At 40.3% G+C, this 20871-nt stretch overlaps 1 protein-coding gene across 20 annotated transcripts in view; it reads left to right on the forward strand.

Moving 5' to 3' along the window:
- The window catches only part of RCHY1 (ring finger and CHY zinc finger domain containing 1), a 121156-nt gene that overhangs the window by 40958 nt on the left and 59327 nt on the right, over nucleotides 1-20871 (forward strand). For 3 of the 20 annotated variants that reach the window (XR_014081068.1, XR_014081064.1, XR_014081052.1), the window contains exons 9-10: nucleotides 11303-11508; nucleotides 11604-11695. The exons of 11 other annotated variants lie outside the window; for them this stretch is intronic. The gene's annotated coding sequence lies outside the window, so the exon portion shown is untranslated. Of the gene's footprint in view, nucleotides 1-11302; nucleotides 11509-11603; nucleotides 11755-14295; nucleotides 14417-16286; nucleotides 16330-17230; nucleotides 17265-20871 lie in introns of those variants that run through there. 6 more of the 20 variants (XR_014081062.1, XR_014081050.1, XR_014081089.1 and 3 more) reach the window with 3 other exon arrangements.

Consider the following 20871-nt stretch of genomic DNA (forward strand, 5'->3'; position numbering starts at 1 on the left):
ACTAAATTGTTCAGGAAAGGAAGACAGGGGAAAAATGGAAGTGAAAGGAAGAGGAGGAAGAGGAATAATTTGTTTTTCGCCTTCTATCAGTATATTCAAAGATATAAATTTCCCTCTTGTACTATTTAGATGCATCTCATAGATTTTAATATATGATACTTTCATTGTCATTTAGTTATAAGTAGCTTCTAATGTTTTGTTTAACCCAAGCTTTATTAATTTATTTAAATAAGACGAGGCTTTTAATCAAGCTCTGTAAAGTGAAAATCTAAAAGTCATTTTACTCTTTTTCCCTAGGCATGTTAAGTGCCAGTGATCCCCTTCTGGGTTAACAAAGAAAGTCAACAAGTATTTATATCTTTAAGATGCCATTTTAAATATTATCACCAGGGCAACACATTATAAAATAACCCATCAGTGTTATAAGCCTCTGAGAGATGAGGAACTATTTCCCCAGGATATAACAACAGTTTCAGAAGTCTGGATGTCTTACAAATCTTTGTTAGATTAAAGTTGTCAGGTCAGTTTTATGATGCAGAATATTCTGTGCTTCTCTGGCAGCTTCAGGGGAAAGTGGAAATATTTGCTTCTTATTTTGCAAAAACTTTTCACTAGAGTTAAATGAGTCTCTAATTTTTCAAGGCTAAATGTTAAAAATATATGAAAAGAAAAAGAGACAGTTCTGAAAAGCACCCAAAGTCAGTTTGGAATGGGTTATATAAATTTCATATCTACTTTACTATTTTAATTTTAATCTGAGAATTAAGTGTTCTATACTTTTGCTCTTTTGTTTCCTACGTAAGCTATTAATTTCTGAAAATGACGACTTAAAAATTTCTAAGTAGATTGATTTATTTCATTGTTGTCTGAATTCTTGTTCTATATATTTTAAAGCTTTATTACTAAGTACATAGATGTTCATGATCATTATATCTTCTTGGGCCCTTGTTCCCTGGTGCTAATACGTGTTAGCCCTATGTATCCCATATGTTGTTTTTCATATTATAATGTTCTTTTTTGTCTCATATTAAAATTGCTATATTGAATTTCTTCTGGTTTATATCTTTTGTTTGAATGTTCTGGTTTATATCCTGTTTAGCTCTTCTCATCTCTTTTATTTTATTTTATTTTTTTTTATAATCAAAATTAAAAGTCACGTTATGTCCATAGTTAAAGTACAAAGTGTTGCACCAGTCCATTTTAGGGTTGTTAGATGTCATCAGTTTAAGAAGAGGCATCACATGCGATTGTTGTTGAAGGTATTTGCAGACTTGGAGAAAGTCTTTTCCTTGAGGTGGAGATGTTCACCATGGGAAGCCTTCCACTGATGAAGAGGGGAGCGCTCCACAGACCCAGCGGTTAGACTGATTGTGAAATGCTGCGTAGGAGTGAGCCCAGGGCAAGAAGGCATTGTCTTGAGGATCAAACAGCAGACTCAGGATCTTTGGCGTCAGCAGAAGTAGGTTCACATAGATTATCAGGCCCATCTGAAAAGTACAAAGTTGGAGCATAAAGACATAAAATGAAGTCCCTTAGTTCTGGTCAGGGTGCCACCTCTTAACTCATCTCTTTTAAAATATTAAAAAAATTGACCCACCACCTGACTCAAGATCTAAAACAGTAACAATTAAATCTGCCTAGTACTCCTCTTCCCCACCTTCCTATCCCATTCACCTATTTCCCTCAAAGATAGTACCTATATCATTATCTTGTTTTAAAAAATTATTTTATCACATGTACATAAACAAAATGTTTTTTATTATCTAATTTTGAACTTTAAAAAGAGTGTACACACTGCATGTAGTCTTATAGGACTTGCTTTTATCATTCAGCATCATGCTACTCATATTCATCTGTATTCTGGGTTACTGCAGTTCATTAATTTTTACTGCTATAAAGTATTTCACCATTTGAATATATCATCCTATCAAAGGATTTTAACTTTTTTTGCTGTTACAGGCAGTGCTGTCATGAACTCTTCCTGTGCAAGAGCTTCTTTTGGGCATATACTTAGGAATGGTAATGCTAAAGCACAAATTACGCAAATATTCAACTTGACAAGCTGATTTTATTTTGTCATCTATCTATCATTTATCTGTGGTGCATACAAAATGCTGTATGTAATAATCACTTTACTTTCAATCTTTTCACATCCTTTTGTTTTCAGTATGGCTCTTATAAGTAATAGTTGTTGGATTTTTTCCCTCACAATCTAAACCAAGAATTCAATTTATGTAACTTATTATTTAGAACTTCTTGCTGTTTTATTTTATGCTTTCAGTATTTTTTTACTTTAGGCTTTCTGATGAGTATGCAGCATCTCATCATGGTTTTAGTTTGAATTTCCTAATGGTTAATGATATTAAGGGGCTTCCCAGGTGGCTCTGGTGGCTCAGATGGTAGACTCCGCCTGCAATGCAGGAGACCTGGGTTCGATCCCTGGGTTGGGAAGATCCCCCTGGAGAAGGGAATGGCTACCCACTCCCAGTGTTTTGGCCTGGAGAATTCCATGGAGTATATAGTCCGTGGGGTTACAAAGCGTTGGACACGACTGAGCAACTTTCAGGTGGCTCAGTGGTAAAGAGTCCTTCTGCCAATGTAGGAGACTCAGGAGACACAGGTTTGATCCCTGGGTCAGAAAGATCCCCTGGAGAAGGAAATGGCAACCCACTCCAGTATTCTTGCCTAAAAAATTCCATGGACAGAGGAGCCTGGAGGACTATAGTCCATGGGGTTGCAAAGAGTCAGACACGACTAAGGGACTGAACACGATGCTATTAAACATCTTTTTATCTGTTTATTTGCCTCCTGTGGATCTTCTTTGGTGAAATGTCTCTTCATGTATTTTGCCCATGTTCTGACTAAATCTGGTCTGATCTGACTCATGTGCTTTCTCACTCAGTCATGTCTGACTCTTTGCAACACCATGGACTATAGCCCACCAGGCTCCTCTGTCCATGAGATTTTTCAGGCAAGAAATACTGGAGTGGGTTGCCATTTCTTTCTCCAGGATCTTCCCAACCCAGGGATTGAACCTGTGTCTCCTGTGTCTTCTGCATTGCAGACAGATTCTTTACCTGTTGACCCATCTGGGAAGTCTCTAACTGAATAGTTTTTTATTTTTGACATTTGTGTTTTCTTTATATATCCTAGGCACCCATTCTTTGTCAGACACGTGGTTTTCAAATATTTTCTTTCAATTTGTAGCTTATTTTTCATTTTTTAACTGTCTCTTTTATTTATTTAAAGTAAAAACTGTGTGCTTCACACAGCAGAAGTTTTTTAAAGTTTAATGATGCACAGTTTATCAATATTTTCCTTCATGGATTGTGCTTTTGGCTTGAAGTCTAAGAACTTGTTGTCAGCTCTAGATTCCAAGGATTTCTTCAATTTTTTTTCCTAAAAGTTTTTGTAGTTTTATGTCTTATATTTAATTCTGTGATTTATTTTGCTTAATTTTTGTATAAGGTGTGAGAATTAGGCTATTATTTTGTCTGTGAATATCTAATTATTCCAGCACCATTTGATAAAACAACTGTCTTTCCTCCATTGAGTGTTTTTGCACTTTTGTCAAAAATCCATTAGACATATTTGTCTGCACCTATTGCTGGATTGTGGGTTCTGGTCCATTAGTGCATGTATCTTATCTATATATACAATAGATCTTGCTGAGATTTTTATAGGAGTTGCATTAAATTGATCTATTTGGGGAAAATTGATGTCTTTACCATGTCAAGTTTTCCAGCCCATGAACATGGTATATCTGTATATTTCTTGAGTTCTTCTTTGACTTCTTTCATTAGTGTTGTGTAGTTTATAGCATACAAGTCCCAGACATGGTTTGCTAGATTTATACCTGAATCTTTAAGTTTTCGAACGATTGTCAGTATTATTGTATTTTTAAATTTTGGTGTCTATATGCTCATGCTAGTGTGTATAGAAATAAAGCCAATTTTCAATATTCTGTACTCAGTGATCTTGCTGAATAACATATTAGTTCAAGGTCTTTTAAAAAAATTTTGTAGGTTCCTCTGAAGTTCTTTCCATTGAGTTCCTTTTCTTGCCTTATTGTAATGGTTAGAACTTCCAGCACTATGTTGAATAAAAATGGTCAGAGTGGACATTTTTGGGTTATTCCTGACATTAGGTAAAAGCATTCAATCTATTACCATTAAGTATAATGTTAGCTATGGGGTTTTGTTAGATGTTTTTTATTAATTTGAAGGTGTTCACCTCTGTAGCTATTTGTCTAAGAGCTTTGATCATGAATGAGTGTTGAATTTTGTCAAATATCTTTTATACATTGACTGATGTGATCATATGATTTTTCCTCTTAATCTGTTAATCTGCTGGTCTACACCAATTGATTTTTGAGTATTGAACCAACCTGTATACCTGGAGTAAAATCTACCTAAACATGTTGTATATGGGCTTCCCTGGTGGCTCAGATGGTAAGGAATCTGCCTGCAGTGTGGGAGACCAGAGTTCAATCCCTGGGTCAGAAAAATCCCCTGCAAAAGGTAATGGCTACCCACTCCAGTAATCATGCCTGGAGAATTCCATGGACAGAGGAGCCTGGTGGGCTCAGTCCATGGGGCCGCAAAGAGCTGGACATGACTGAGCAACTAACACACCTCCATACACACACCCCCACACATCCACACACACACACGTTGTATAAATATTTTTTGCATGTTAATTAATTATAAATGCTAATATTTTGTTAAGGACTTTCATGTCTATATTCATGAGCAAAATTTGTGTCTAGTTTTTTTTTTTCTTTTTGTACTGACTTTGTCTGGTTTGGCAATAGGATAATTCTTGCTTCCTAAAATGAAGAGTTTTCTCTCCTGTATTCCAGAAGAAATTGTATAGGTTTAGGGTAGAATTTTCTAAAAAATCTGGTGGAATTCTTCAGAAAATCCATCTGTTTTTTATTTTTATTTTTTATTAATTTACTTATTTTAGTTGGAGGCTAATTACATTACAATATTGTAGTGGTTTTTGCCATACAGTGACATGATTCAGCCATGGGTTTGTATGGGTTCCCCATCCTGAACCCCTCTCCCACCTCCCTCCCTATCCCATCCCTCTGGGTCATCCCATTGCACCAGCCCTGAGCACTTGTCTCATGCATCAAACCTGAGAAAATCCATCTGTTTTTTAAAATAGACTTTACTTTTAAGAGAAATATTAAGTTCATTGTAATATTGTGCAGAAATTCAGTTCAGTTCGGTCGCTCAGTCATGTTCAAATCTGCGACCCCATGGACCGCAACATGCTAGGCCTCCCTGTCCCTCACCAACTCCCAGAGTCTACTCAAACTCATGTCCATTGAGTTGGTGATGCCATCCACCCATCTCATCCTCTGTTGTCCCCTTCTTTTCCAGCCTACAATCTTTCCCAGCATCAGGGTCTTTTCAAATGAGTCAGCTCTTTGCATCAGGTGGCCAAAGTAATTGGAGTTTCAGCTTCACCATCGGTCCTTCCAATGAACACTCAGGACTGATCTCCTTTAGGATGGACTGGTTGGATCTCCTTGCATTCCAAGAGACTCTCAAGAGTCTTCTCCAACACCAAAGTTCAAAAGCATCAATTCTTCAGTGCTCAGCTTGCATTATAGTCCAACCCTCACATCCATACATGACTACTGGAAAAACCATAGCCTTGACTAGATATGCAGGTCAGGAAGCAACAGTTAGAACTGGACATGGAACAACACACTGGTTCCAAATAGGAAAAGGAGTACGTCAAGGCTGTATATTGTCACCCTGCTTATTTAACTTATATGCAGAGTACATAATGAGAAACGCTGGGCTGGAAGAAACACAAGCTGAAATTAAGATTGCCGGGAGAAATATCAATAACCTCAGATATGCAGATGACAACACCCTTATGGCAGAAAGTGAAGAAGAATTAAAGAGCCTCTTGATGAAAGTGAAAGAGGAGACTGAAAAAGTTGGCTTAAAGCTCAACGTTCAGAAAACTAAGATCGTGGCATCTGGTCCCATCACGTCATGGGAAATAGATGGGGAAACAGTGTCAGACTTTATTTTTTGGGGCTCCAAAATCAATGCTGATGGTGATTGCAGCCATGAAATTAAAATACACTTACTCCTTGGAAGGAAGGTCATGGCCAACCTAGATAGCATATTTAAAAGCAGAGACATTACTTTGCCAACAAAAGTCTGTCTAGTCAAGGCTATGGTTTTTCCAGTGGTCATGTATGGATGTGAGAGTTGGACGGTGAAGAAAGCTGAGCACCGCAGAATTGATGCTTTTGAACTGTGGTGTTGGAGAAGACTCTTGAGAGTCCCTTGGACTGCAAGGAGATCCAATCCATCCATCCTAAAAGAGATCAATCCTGGGTGTTCATTGGAAGGACTGATGTTGAAGCTGAAACTCCAATACTTTGGCCACCTCATTCGAAGAGTTGACTCATTGGAAAAGACCCTAATGCTGGGTAGGATTGGGGGCAGGAGGAGAAGGGGACGACAGAGGATGAGATGATTGGATGGCATCACTGACTCGATGGACATGGGTTTGGGTAGACTCCGGGAGTTGGTGATGGACAGAGAGGCCTGGCGTGCTGCAGTTCATGGGGTCGCAAAGAGTCAGACACAACTGAGAAACTGAACTGAACTGAACTGAACTGGCTAGATGGACCTTTGTTGACAAAGTAGTGTGTCTGCTTTTTAATATGCTGCCTAGGTTGGTCATAACTTTCCTTCCAAGGAGTAAGTGTCTTTTAATTTCATGGCTGCAGTCACCATCTGCAGTGATTTTGGAGCCCCCCAAAATAAAGTCAACCACTGTTTCCACTGTTTCCCCATCTATTTGCCATGAAGTGATGGGACCAGATGCCATGATCTTAGTTTTCTAAATGTTGAGATTTAAGTCAATTTTTTCACTCTCCTCTTTCACTTTCATCAAGAGGCTCTTTAGTTCTTCTTCACTTTCTGCCATAGGGTGGTATCATCTGCATATCTGAGGTTATTGATATTTCTCCGGCAATCTTGATTCCAGCTTGTGCTTCCTCCAGCCCAGTGCTTCTCATGGTGTACTCTGCATATAAGTTAAATAAGCAGGGTGACAATATATAGCCTTGACCTACTCTTTTTCCTATTTGGAAACAGTCTTTTGTTCCATTTCCAGTTCTAACTGTTGCTTCCTGACCTGCACACAGGTTTCTCAAGGTGCACGTCAGATGGTCTAGTATTTCTTTCTCTTTCAGAATTTTCCACAGTTTATTGTGATCCACACAGTCAAAGGCTTTGGCATAGTCAATAAAGCATAAATAGATGTTTTTCTGGAACTTTCTTGCTTTTCCAATGATCCAGCGGATGTTGGCTATTTTATCTCTGATTCCTCTGCCTTTTATAAAACCAGTTTGAACATCTGAAAGTTCACATTTCATGTATTGCTGAAGCCTGGCCTGGAGAATTTTGAGCATTACTTTACTAGCGTGTGAGATGAGTGCAATTGTGTGGTAGTTTGAGCATTCTTTGGCACTGCCTTCCTTTAGGATTGGAATGAAAACTGCCCTTTTCCAGTCCTGTGGTCACTGCTGAGTTTTCCATGTTTGCTGGCATGTTCACAGCATCATATTTTAGGATTTGAAATAGCTCAAGTGGAATTCCATCACCTCCACTAGCTTTATTCGTAGCGATGCTTCCTAAGGCCCACTTGACTTCACATTCCAGGATGTCTGGCTTTAGGTTAGTGTCACACCATCATGATTATCTGGGTTGTGAAGATCTTTTTTGTATAGTTCTGTATTCTTGCCACCTCTTCTTATTATCTTCTGCTTCTGTTAGGTCCATACCATTTCTGTCCTTTACTGAGCCCATTTTTGCATGAAATGTTCCCTTGGTATCTCTAATTTTCTTGAAGAGATCTCTAGTCTTTTCCATTCTATTGTTTTCTTCTATTTCTTTGCACTGATCACTGAGAAAGGCTTTCTTATCTCTCCTCGCTATTCTTTGGAACTCTGCATTCAAGTGGGTATATCTTTCCTTTTCTCCTTTGCTTTTCACTTCTCTTCTTTTCACAGCTATTTATAAGGCCTCCTCAGACAGCCATTTTGCTTTTTTGCATTTCTTTTTCTTGGGGATGATCTTGATCCCTGTCTCTTGTACAATGTCACGAACCTCTGTCCATAGTTCATCAGGCACTCTGTCTATCAGATCTAGTCCCTTAAATCTATTTCTTACTTCCACTGAATTATCGTAAGGGATTTGATTTAGGTCAAACCTGAATGGTCTAGTGGTTTTCCCTACTTTCTTCAATTTAAGTATGAATTTGGCAGCAGAGTCCCATATACCCCCTGGTCAGTACATGTATAGCCTCCCCCATTATAACAATCTTCACCAAGGTAGTACATATGTAATAATTGACAAAGTTACATTGACACATCATTATCACTCAGAGCCTATAGTTCACATTAGGGTTCATTCATGTGTTGTACACTCTATGGGTCTGGACAAATTTATAATGACATATAACCAAAACTATAGTTATCAGTGCCCTAAAAATTTATATGACTCACCTCTTTATCCCTTCCTCCTCCTTAACTTCTGGCAATCCCTGTTCTTTTTACTGTCTCCATAGTTTTACTTTTTCCAGGATGTCATATAATTAAACTCATATAGTATGTAGAATTATCAGGCTAGGTTATTTCACTTAGTAATATGTATTTAAGTTTCCTCCATGTCTTTTCATGACTTATAGCTAATTTCCTTTTTAGCACTTGAAAAATGTTCCATTGTCTAGATGCATCATTCAGTTTTTGATGGATATCTTGATATCGTCCAAGTTTTGGCAATTATGAATAAAGCTGCCACAGACATCTGTGTAGAGATTTTTGTGTGGACGTAAGTTATCAATTCCTTTGGATAAATACCAAAGAGCGTAATTGTTGGATCCTGTGGTAAGAGTGTGTTTAGTTTTATTAGGAACCACCAAACTATTTCCCAAAGTAGTGATATTTCTTTTTTGAAAGTTTTGAAGTTGTGAATTCAATTTCCGTAATAGTTATAGGGCTATTTAAATTATTTATCTAATAGTGGATGAGTTGTGATTTCTTCTTTCTTGGTCCCCTCCATTCTGCTATGAACCATTCACTGACTTTTTATTTTGGTTTTTGTATTTTATAATTCTAAAATTTTCACTTTTTTTATCTTCTAATTTTTAGCCAAGGCATATTTTTGCATTTGTTTTAGTTGTGTTAATAACTCTTTGATGAAGGATTTTTATAATCAGTTCAGTTCAGTCACTCAGTCGTGTCCGACTCTTTGCGACCCCATGAATTGCAGCATGCCAGGCCTCTCTGTCCATCACCAACTCCCGGAGTCTACCCAAACCCATGTCCATCGAGTCAGTGGACAAACATCTGATTGATGTTTTTCATTCATTTTGAAATCTTTTTGGGTTTCGACATCATGAGCAATTTTCAATTGTAACAAGACATTTTTGTGTTATGTCATATGACTCGGTATCTTATTCAAGCCTTCTGTTCTAGATGGTCTTTTTGACACTGTGCTGTGGATGCCACCCTATTGCTTCTAACTGGAGATGGGAGTCCAGTTCTCCGTCTGGTCTCCATTGAGACCCAAGGTGTGGAGGAAGCTTCTTTTCACTGCTGGATGGTAGTGGGAGTTATATCACCCCACATGGTCTCCACTGACACAATGGTGGGCTGTCTATGTTGTTAGTGGGTGATGAGGCAAGTTTTGACTCTCCACTAGGAGATTCTGCTGATACAAGCCCCTATGGGGAAGATGGGGATACCTTGTTACTGCCAGGTGGCTGAGGAAGTTCTGCCTCACTCACTGGCACAGGAAGGGAGAGGGCTTGTTACTGCCTGGCTCTCTAGCTGGCTTCCTATCCCTGGTGGTGGTGTTGGGATGCCTCATTACAACCTTGCAAGGATGGAAGTCTAGACTTCCCACTTGACATCTGCTTACATCTGCTAGCATGGATGGTGGTGGGGCCAAGGTATTTTCTGTCGCATTTGGCTGGACTAGAGTGTCATTGTCTAAAAGTTTTCTCTCTTGCTAGATTACCTCTTTCCTTGTCCTTTGGTAGAAAGAGCAAGCTTTTGTTTTATTTTTATTTACATGTTTGTCTGTTCTCATTGGTGTTTTCAGGTTGCTGTCTTCTTCAACTCCAAATCTAGGGTATATGAGGCAAAAAGAAAACTCATGAAATTCACCACTGTGTCATTTTTTAGGTCATGAGGTCCCTAGCTGGTCTACCTTCTCTCCACATTTCAGTCATTTTATAAAATGTTCATTTTATATCTAATATCCAGGATTTTTAGTCATACTGACTGGAAAGAATAGAGAAAATGATGTCTACTCCATCTCCCCGAAGTGGAGTCTAACATTTACATTTTACAGAAAAGTGAGCTGATATTAAAAGATGTTAATTAATAGATTTAAGGTCACACAGAAAGTGAGCGTGAGAGCAGGATCAAATTCAGGCTCTGAAGTCCTGAATGTCAGAGTTGAGGAGTCATCCTTTTCTAGTATCTTTTCCAATACTTGAATCCTCTCTCTAACATCCCTGTCAAGTGGTCATCATTGAGAACGTACAAAAAAACTATGTGACTCCTAACTTCCTGCTGCTTGTACCAAAACATGGACCCTCGCTGGGCAGCATAAATCTCAGTTTATTGTATGGGATAATAAATCCTGTTATTTGATGTTTTCATAATTCCTACTCCTGTGCAAGGCACAATGTTGGTAATCAGTAGCTGCCAGTTGACCTTGGTGTTAAAGCCCAGTGTAGAAGACTCTAGGCAAATGCTGTCTGAGATGTATGAGAAAGAAAGTATGGTCAACCTCACCTTTTCTTCTATATCTGTCTCTCCACAGTTCACTTGTCTTCTCCAGTATAGAGGATATTGGTGGTACTCTGCTCAAACCCCTGGGGTACCATTTTACTGCTTTTGTGCACCACCTGGGTTTTCTGTGCTTTCCAAAGACAGTATTCATAGCCTTTCTCTGGACTCTCTAGCTCCCAGAGCCCGGTTTTCCTAAAAGGTATAAAGCTGAGAGTACATGGGAATTATGTCTCCTGGGGTGACATTAACTAATGACATTTGGGAGCAGACAATTCTGTGGTGAATCTTATACTCTGACTTCCTCTCTGGGAGCAGGCTGAAGCTACTCTCTGCAGGATTGCGCTCAGGAGGACATTGCTGTTTGGGTTCTCCTTCCCTTTCCCCTCCCATCCCTGCTTCCTTCTTGGTTTCCCTTGGGAGCACTTCTTTAATAAATCATTCAAATCCTCTTCTCAGGGTCTGCATCTGGGAAGCATGACAAAAACAACCATCAAAGAAGTTTCAAGGCGGACGCTTGTCCATCTGTTGTGTGAGGATGGTCACTACTAGTTATTGTGGTCACTGCTGAGGAAGAACAGGGAGGCGTTATGGCCAAGTTGCCTTGATCTTGTTGTTATGGAGACAAATGTGCTGGGCTTTGTCACAAGGCTGCTTTCCTCCAGGTATGATGTTGCTGTGGAAACACAGACCCTGAAGCCTCCAAGAACACTCTGTGCTAATCCCAGCTGCTTTATCCATCTGCTTTGTGTCTCATTAGCAGACAGAGCTCAGCAGGACAGGAGGCTTTGACCATATCTCTGTTGAACCCAGTTTTCGAGAGAAGGGCCCCACCCCTGGACTTTTTCCTGGGTGAGTGAGAATCTTGGGTTATTTTTAGGTAATATTCACTAAATTAGATGGAAACAAAATCTTCTTGTGCTGTATGGTTTTCAAAATGACTTACTGGGATTCGCACTTACCGCATATTTGTTTCAATCTGCATTCAAGTGGGTCCATCTTAGATGCAGTCTTATTTTGAGCTTGCAGATTCTTTTAGTATTAACTTTGCTGTTTCCAGAAATCCGAATAACTATCCTAACTCATGGTTAATGTTTCCTGTGGTCAAGAAAGCAAAAATTTAAGCACATAGTTATGGGATATGTTATCTCTACATGGTGATGGCACTGATGCTGGACTCTGGCCACAGGTATCAATGTGGCCTGAGGCTGTCTCCCTAATGGGTGACAGTGATTCTCAGTTACAGTGCAATATGGTAGATACAACCTCATGGTTAAGAGCATGGGCTTTGGTGTTAGATAGTGTCTTGGTGTGAGCAGCAGCTATAACAAAACAACGTAGACTAGGTAGCATATATTATACATATTCACTTCTCACATCTTGGAGGCTGGGAAATCCAAGATCAAGGTGATGGCAATTTTAGTGTCTGATTAGAGCCCTCCTTCTGGTTTGCAGATAACTGCCTTCTTGCAGTATTCTCACAATGGGGAAGCAGAGAGGACTATGGTCTCTTCCTCTTCTTATAAGGGCGCTAATCCTATCTTGGGGACTCTAATCTCATGACCTCATCTAAACCTAATTATCTCCCAAAGGCCTCATTTCCACATACCATCACATTGTGGATTAGGGCTTCAGTACATAAATTTTGGGGGGACACAACATTCAGTTTGTAGCAGATGGCTTTAGGTTGACTTGAGTTAAGGAGAGCATCATAAAAAAAGCGATCTATTTTACTGTAAAAAGTTATTTACTTTATCATTTAGAAATGGCAATGACTGTTATCTTCATTATTATTGTTTCTGTTGTTAAAATCAAATTTTGCAAATGATTTAGATTCCCTGATTGCTCAGTTGGTAAGGAATCTGCCTGCAATGCAGGAGACCCCAGTTTGATTCCTGGGTTGGGAAGATCTACTGGAGAAGGGATAGGCTACCTGCTCTAGTACTCTTGGGCTTCCTTTGTAGCTCAGCTGGTAAAGAATCTGCCTGCAATGCCAGAGACCTGGGTTCGATCCCTGGGTTGGAAAGATACCCTGGAGAAGGGAAAGGCTATCCATTCCAGTATTCTGGCCTGGAGAATTCCATGGACTCTATAGTTCATGGGGTCGCAAAGAATCGGACACAACTGAACGACTTTCACTTCCACTTTCAAAGTTAATTCCTGACATTCTGTTGCCTGCATCTCTTAGAGACATCAGCTAGATCTGGGAGTCCACATTAATTTTCAGAGAGGTGAAGCAATATCATTTAGGGTTCAGGTGGGAAAAGAAATCAGTCTAGATATTTCAAATAGAGCAATATTTAATATGGAGAATAAGCTGCCTACAGAAATTGATGAGAGGAATGAAGACACCAAAGTCAAGAAGGCAGTCACAGCTATGGTCTATCCAAGGGGCCAGAGAGATTCTGATGCTTCCCAGTGGTCAGGAACTGATGGGAAACTACTCTTGGCCTCATAGCTTCTCTGCAGCCCTAAGGGGGTGAATTTCTAGGGAACATGGAAACTATTTATTAAACGCCTGTGTTTGTGATGCCCACCATATCTGCTAAAGCTAGAAGAGGAAAAAGAGTAATTCTATCCCCATTCTGCCTTCTCTGGCTTGCTTGAGTGTTGTAGACTAAACCATAGCCAGTACTCTGCTGGCAACTGAGTATGTGACATTTAGTTCCCAGTCTTCCAGCCTTTGCAATTCAATGGAGAACAGAGAAGGGAATGCACAGTGTATGGGGCCAATAGACAATATTTGGTTGTTGTTCATTTTATATGCCTAGTCTCCAACATCATAATTTTATTTCTTGACACTTACAATTGTGAATGGGATTGTGATGTCTGTGAGTTGGATGTTTCTAACTAGGGTTCTATAATTATACTTTTGCCCTTATGTGGTTCTATATACTGAATACAGAAAATTCATATTTATAAGCACAATGGATTGTTTGATTTTAGGTCAACTAAAAGTCAGCATGTGTGTGTGCTGCATGATAAGTCACTTCAGTTGTGTCTGACTGTGTGTGACACTATGGACTGTGGTCCATCAGGTTCCTCTGTCCAGGCAAGATTACTAGAGTGGCTTGCCATGCCCTCCTCCAGGAGATCTTCTCAACCCAGGGATTGAACCCTGGGTCTCTTACAGTCTCCTGTGTTGCAGGTGGGTTCGTTACCACCAGCACAACTGGGGAAGCTCCAAAGGCAGCACATACTTAATTAGAGCTGAGGACCTGAGAGTCAGAGATTACACTTGTCATTCACCATCTGGGATGATAGAACAACAACAGCAATAATGATACTGATTGAGACTTTCCTGGTGGTCCAGTGGTGAAAACTTCATGCTTCCACCACAGCGGGTGCAAGTTTGATCGCACATGCCATGGGCATGAACAAAACGTAAAAAAAAAATAGTGATGATGATAATTATAGCTACTGCTTATTTTTACTTTTGAATTTCATTCTAGGTTCTTTACATCTACTAACTCATTGTCTCTCACCACAGTCATATGCGGTACTATTCCCATCTTACAGATGAAAACACTGAAATATCAAGAGGTTAAATAAATCTCCCAATTTCATATAGCAGAACAGGATCTGAATTTCAAACTAGCTCTTAAGTACTACAAAACACACAGAAATCCAGTTACACATGATTTTTATTCATTTTTTACTTATTCTAAATTATTTTATTGCAGTTTACCAAATTATGAGTTTTCTCTGACTCTCCCTTCTGTTCAACTTCCCTGGTAGCTCAGACAGTAAAAGCATCTGCCTACAAAGTGGGAGACCCAGGTTCGATCCCTGGGTCGGGAAGATCCCCTGGAGAAGGAAATGGCAACCCACTCCAGTATTCTTGCCTGGAAACTCCCATGGACATTTTATGAGAGTTTCATGGATGACATTATGACATTTCATGGAAGTTTATTGAGAGCTTTCTATGCTTCAGACCATGCTAAAGGATTTGCAGGTAATATATCATTTAATACACAAGACGGCTTTATGAGACCTGGAGAGGTTAAATAATCAATTTAGCATCACACAGTATGGAAGTGGCAGAGCCTGGATTCAACCTGTAAAATTGCACTGACTGGCCAATTCAGTAGCCAACAGCCAAATGTCATGACTGAGCACTTGAAATGTGGTAAGTCTGAATTATGATGTGCTGTAAATATAAAGTGCATACTGGATTTCAGAGACTTTACACTGTGGTGCATCTGGGAGATGCTGTGCTGAGAAATAAGACTTAAAACCTTGTTTCCAGCCTCAATCTCTTCCTAGGAGTTCATCTAAGAGTTATTGAGGCTCTCAATAGCGACTGGAGAAAACTGAGTGAAAGGGACTTAAGTTGGAGGTGGGGTGGGCTTGGGGGGGTGGGACACTGAAAAGAGAGAATACACTGCATTTCTTAAAAATGCCAATGGCATTTTGGGATTTACAGAACAGATCAGTCTTGCTGGAAGGATGTGTTGTAGTTGATTATTATTTACTACAAATCACTTACCCTGACTTGCCAAAAGGGGGTAATTATGGAATGGGTGCAAGACTGTTTCCTACAATGCAGGCAGATAGTACAGCTGGCTCTTAGATGGGACTGAAACCAGGGCTTTGAAACCTGCCAGGAACAAAGGAGGCCACTCTTTCTCTCTTGCCTACTCTGGCAACTCAGTTTCTTTTTCTGCTTTGATGTCTTTTTTCTATGTTGACTGGCTTTTTCTGCCTCCCAGCACTTGATGGAAAAACCCTTGATTGACTGGAGTTGCTGAGTCCCCATTCAAAATTTAGCTAAGTAGGAATCTGATTTGTTGGGCTTTGCTCAAATATTCTCCTCTAGTCCGAATAATGAGTCAAAATAAGCAAATTAAATAATACGACTGCTACAGAAATGACTGCCTCTGTACTTTTTACCTGCTCCTCTATCATACATGGGTGACTTTCTTTACTGTCCTGCCTCTCAAAATACTTTAAAGAATGCTTTTATTGCTCCATAATCATGTCACAGCTCTTAACCTGGTAAAGCAATATAGTTAACTATTTTATTTAAGGATGTTCCCAACACAGGTGTTCTGAGAAATTCTTTTGGGTTTGGTCAATACAAATTCTGTTTATTGTTTCCATCTTTTATGTATAAAACTCAATCAGACTCCATAGCCTTTTTCTATTTTCCCAGTATTCTTACATTCTGTTTATATACGAAGATGGTTTTATGATATTTTATCAGTTTGTCTTTAGATAGAGTGCAGGAAGGCAAGGACTGTGTTTTGCTTGTCTGTACCTTCCTAATGCTGGTGCATAATTCACTTTCCATAAACATGTGTGAATAAAGGAAAGAATGAATGGCACCGTATTTTCTTTCCAAAAAGACAAAGAGTTTGTGTTTTTGTATTCCCAATGATCCTTTTCTAACCTACCAGTATTGATTTTTAAAATAACTTGTGCTTTGGTCTATCTTTCTTAGGTGGAGAAGATATTCACCTAATTTTTAAATACTCAAAATTCATGTAAGTGATGAGACTTGGCAGTTTCATTGCACATTCCCTCTGGAAGGACTTTTCTCAGCGGGGATTACCCCTATAGCTATGCTCTACAAATGGTTTCTCTGAAGGGAGCTTTAAACTAGAGAACACTCTTTCAATCCCCCTGTGGATCTCTGTCCTGTGAAAGGTTTCTGAACTGTATTATACAACCATCTGTTATGGTCTGGTCTGGCTACTCTAAGCCTTCTTCTCAGCCATGTTCCTGGGCATGATTATTCCCCAGAAAAATTCAGGACAGAGTGTCCAATTCAAAGTCTGCTGCCATAGGTTTAGCTACAGAAGTGGATGTTTTGATCTATTTTCTGACTATAGGGTCAGATTCTCTGGACAATAGCCAAATGTCTGCTCCATGTTATACTATGGCTCAGAAACTTAAGAGTAATATGGCACTCTTGCCAATTTTGGAGCTCTGAAGCCTCAATAGTAATTATTAAAAACTATTAACAGTCCAAATTCTTTGACAGTTTAGTGCCATAAAAGTTAAGCTGAACCGCAGTTAATATCATCTCTCTTGGAAGATTTGTGGTTAAAGAATGAGTTTAACTGCTTCACATATTATATGTAAATTAATCAGGTAGGAATTGCTATAGTATTACTATGAGAAATTGACTTATTTTTTCCTCAAAGTAAGGAAATTTCCATCTAGATTAGTAAATTGAATTATTTTTCTGGTTTATACTAAACATACAATATTGATAATTTACAGTGCTCATATACTGTTGAAAGATGTGGCTCAATTGTTTAAATAGTGAAAAAATGGATACAGGTAGCGTGTATTGAATGCTTTCTATGAGCTAAGAGTTTTACATACTTTATATTGATTAACATTCCAACCTCTGACAATAAGATTTCCCCCATTTTACAGATGAAGAAACTGATATCCTCAAGGCTAACAGTCAGTAAGTAGCATGGCTGGTGTTTGAACCTTCATTTATGTGGTTTTAAAGCTTTTGCTCTTTCTAATTTCCTAAGTTACTTCCTTTGCCAGTTCTCCCCCTCTTTTTTATATTAAACTCCTCAAAAATTAAAATATAGAGATTATATATATGTATATATACATGTGTGTATGTCTATATATATATGTATATATATGTGTGTATATATATATATAAAGAAGTCTAAGGGTAATTTTTTGGATATGATGAAGATAATTGCATACTTACAAAATATAATTCAAGCTACAATGATAGGAGCCTCCACTGGATTTATGGCCAAAGTCATAGCGTTCCCAAGCTAGTTATACATGTCCTGGGAACAGAGAAGTGTGCATGGGTTCTTCTGCCCCCAACCCCTGCCGTGTCTCCATGCTGAGTCTCTTCTATGTCTCAAGGTCCCCCCCTCTTCACATCAGGCTCTGATTTTGACATAGGAGACTGTTGAGACTGTGCATTCAGTTTCCTTTGTAGCTCTGCTGCCCTTACAGTTAAATCCTATGCCTGAATTTCAGTACAGACTGTAGGATTTATCTCCCTTTAAATCTTCCAGTTCAATTCACTTTAGTTGCTCATTTGTGTCCGACAGTTTGCGACCCCATGGACTGCAGCATGCCAGGCTTCCCTGTCCATTACCAACTCCCGGAGCTTGCTGGTTTGATCTCTTTGCATTTTGGGGCTAGTTTTGGTAACAGCTATTGATCTAGGCTTGATCCTTCCAGGATCCTTTGAGGAAATGTGTGAAATGTACCCTGGGATTATCTCCCTGAGGAACAGACAAGGGGAGAATTTATTTACTCCTTTTCGTTCCCAGTTGGCCAAGTATTGCTTTCCAATGTTAACTCCTTCCCACTTTCAGATGCGTGTGGGATCGGAGGGCTGGTCTGCAGCATCTTACGTGGGCTGAGAGTAGCAGAGAAGCCTGGGGGCAGGAAGTGGGCAGTCTGTTTGGGACAGCTGACATAACATGTAGTCAGATTGCACCTGAGCACCGTTAATCACATCAGGAATGCCTGGGGTAAAAAGCGCACTGAGAGCGTGTGATGTGCGGCACCCCTGGTGTCAGATGCAGATATGATCTTGTTCTATGGCTCCAACATATCATCACACAGTTGTCAAACAATGATATATTTCCAAAGTCTGAATTGGTGGTTGGTGGTTTAGTCGCTAGGTCACGTCTGACTCTTTGCCACCCCATGAACTGTAGCCCGCCAGGCTCCTCTGTCTATGAGATTTTCCAGGCAAGAATATTGGAGTGGGTTGCCATTTCCTTCTCCAGTGGACATTCTGTCAGACCTCTCCACCATGACCTATCCGTCTTGGGTGGCCCCACACGGCATGGCTTAGTTTCATTGAGTTAGACAAGGCTGTGGTCCATGTGATCAGGTTAGCTAGTTGTCCGTGACTGTAGTTTCAGTCTGTCTGCCCCCTGGTCCCCTCTCTCAGTGCCTACCTTCTTACCTGGGTTTCTCTTACCTTGGACGCGGGTCTCTCTTCACGGCTGCTCCAGCAAAGCGCAGCCGCTGCCCCTGACCTCAGGCGCAGGGTAGCTCCTCTAGGCCCCCGCCCCTGAAGACTTACATACATTCCTGTGGCTAATGCCATATACCTGTTTTTGACATAAAACTTATGTGGTTGCTGATGTTTTCTGAGTAGTGGTATAAAATGTGCTCCTCTCTGGGTCAGAGGAGGTAGACATAGACTTAATTGAACTCCAAGTTGTGAGAGAACCCAGAACAAAGATGTATGGCTCCAGTGATCAGCGTGACTTTCAGTCCGATCTGCTTGGGGAATATTTTTTTTTTTTTACAAAATCATGCTCTCGGCAGAGATAAATGGGAAGGGATCAAAGCGGGAGAGTAAGTGTTGCTTGTAGTTGCTTCATAGATGATTCCGTGACACCCTACCCATTTTCCACTGAGAACACTGAAGTGAGTTAATTTGCCCAGTAGTTATCTGGCGTTTCACAGGAGGGTTGGCATCTCTCACTGTTCCATCAGATGCCCACAACAATATCCAAGGCCAGGAGAGGCCATGTGGAATGAAGGCGGCTGCAGACAAAGCTCACGGAACACGGAGTGGTGGATTTGATTAGGAAGCGGGCAGGATGCTTGCACAGACTTACACATTAGTCAGTTGAAAAAACCCTCGACTGCCTTCTTGGCCTCTTGGCCACAAGGTCTCTCCAGTCCTCACCACTAAAAGAATGCTTTCCTAAAGCTGATCTTGAGGCTGGCGGCAGGCCACCACTACACTGCAGACCATCTGCGTGCACTGGGAGTCCTGCCTGCCATGTACCCAGCTGGGGTGGCCTCCTGGGATGCTTCCCTTGGCAGGAGTGTCTTACAGCTGGGCTGATTATTAGTGAGTTTCTGAATTATTTATGTCAGTGCTTCCTTTCATTAGTGTGAATTGTCATGAATTGGATATAATCAGAATGATTTAGGTTTGAGGAACAATAGTGAGGTGCCACTTTTAGTTTAGTATTAAACTTGGGCTTTCTTATTGCTCTTAAAGCTCCTACCAACATTGTTAGGAGAAGCCATTTGGTGTGTTGGAAGACCCTAAACTTGGAATCTGGAGACCCTGGTTCCTGGACCTGCTCTCTTGCCCTGGACTCAGCCTGATAGCACCTTGTGATCACCCGTTTAATGTCTTGATCCTTCAGTTGAGCTGAGGCCCAGGGAGCCCAGCGGTAGAACCAGAATGAAAAGCCAGGTGGCAGAGTTCCCTCTTTGTTCTGATCTAGGTGATCTCGTTGACCTGTTGGGCATTTACTTGTCAGGTCATAAGCTAGAAGGCAGCTGTCTGCAAACTGGAAGAGAGTCCTCACCAGAAACTGACCACACTAGCACTCTGACTCAGACTTCAAAAGTGAAAGTAAAAATCACTCAGTTGTGTCCGACTCTTTGCTATGCATGGTCTATACAGTCCATGAAATTCTCCAGGCCAGAATACTGGAGTGGGTAGCCTTTCCCTTCTCCAGGGGATCTTACCAACCCAGGGATCAAACCCAGGTCTCCGGCATTGCAGGTGGATTCTTTACCAGCTGAGTCACAAGGGAAGCCCAAGAATACTGGAGTGGGTAGCCTATCCCTTCTCCAGTGGATCTTCCTGACCCAGGAATCAAACCGGGGTCTCCTGCATTGCAGGTAGATTCAAAAACTGGGAGAAAATCAGTATCTGCTGTTCAAGCCACCCAGTCTATGGTATTCTGTAGACAGACTAATATAGGGGCTAGACTAGAAAGGATTGACTATCAGAAGTGCAAGGCAACTTGTCTTGGTTTGAGTTCTTCCAAAAACACCCTGAGATAAGGATTAGAGTAAAAGCAGTTTGTTTGGGAGATGAGTCCAGAAAGCAATGCTGAGGGTGTGGGGAAGCGAGACAGAGGAAGATAGGAAAGCCAATATGGATTATCTCTATGGGCAACTGAACTCAGTACTCCTAGGTACACTCTGAAAAACAACGTGGAATATGTCTTGGAATTTTCCTATTTAAAGCCAGGAAAACTGTGATGCTCATACACCAACTCACCATTCCCACGAAGACATCAAGTTCCCAGAACTTCTGG

The sequence above is a fragment of the Giraffa tippelskirchi genome, chromosome 1 (genome assembly GCF_054371585.1).
Source record: "Giraffa tippelskirchi isolate mGirTip1 chromosome 1, T2T-mGirTip1v1.2.pri, whole genome shotgun sequence".
Classification (NCBI taxonomy): Eukaryota; Metazoa; Chordata; class Mammalia; order Artiodactyla; family Giraffidae; genus Giraffa; species Giraffa tippelskirchi.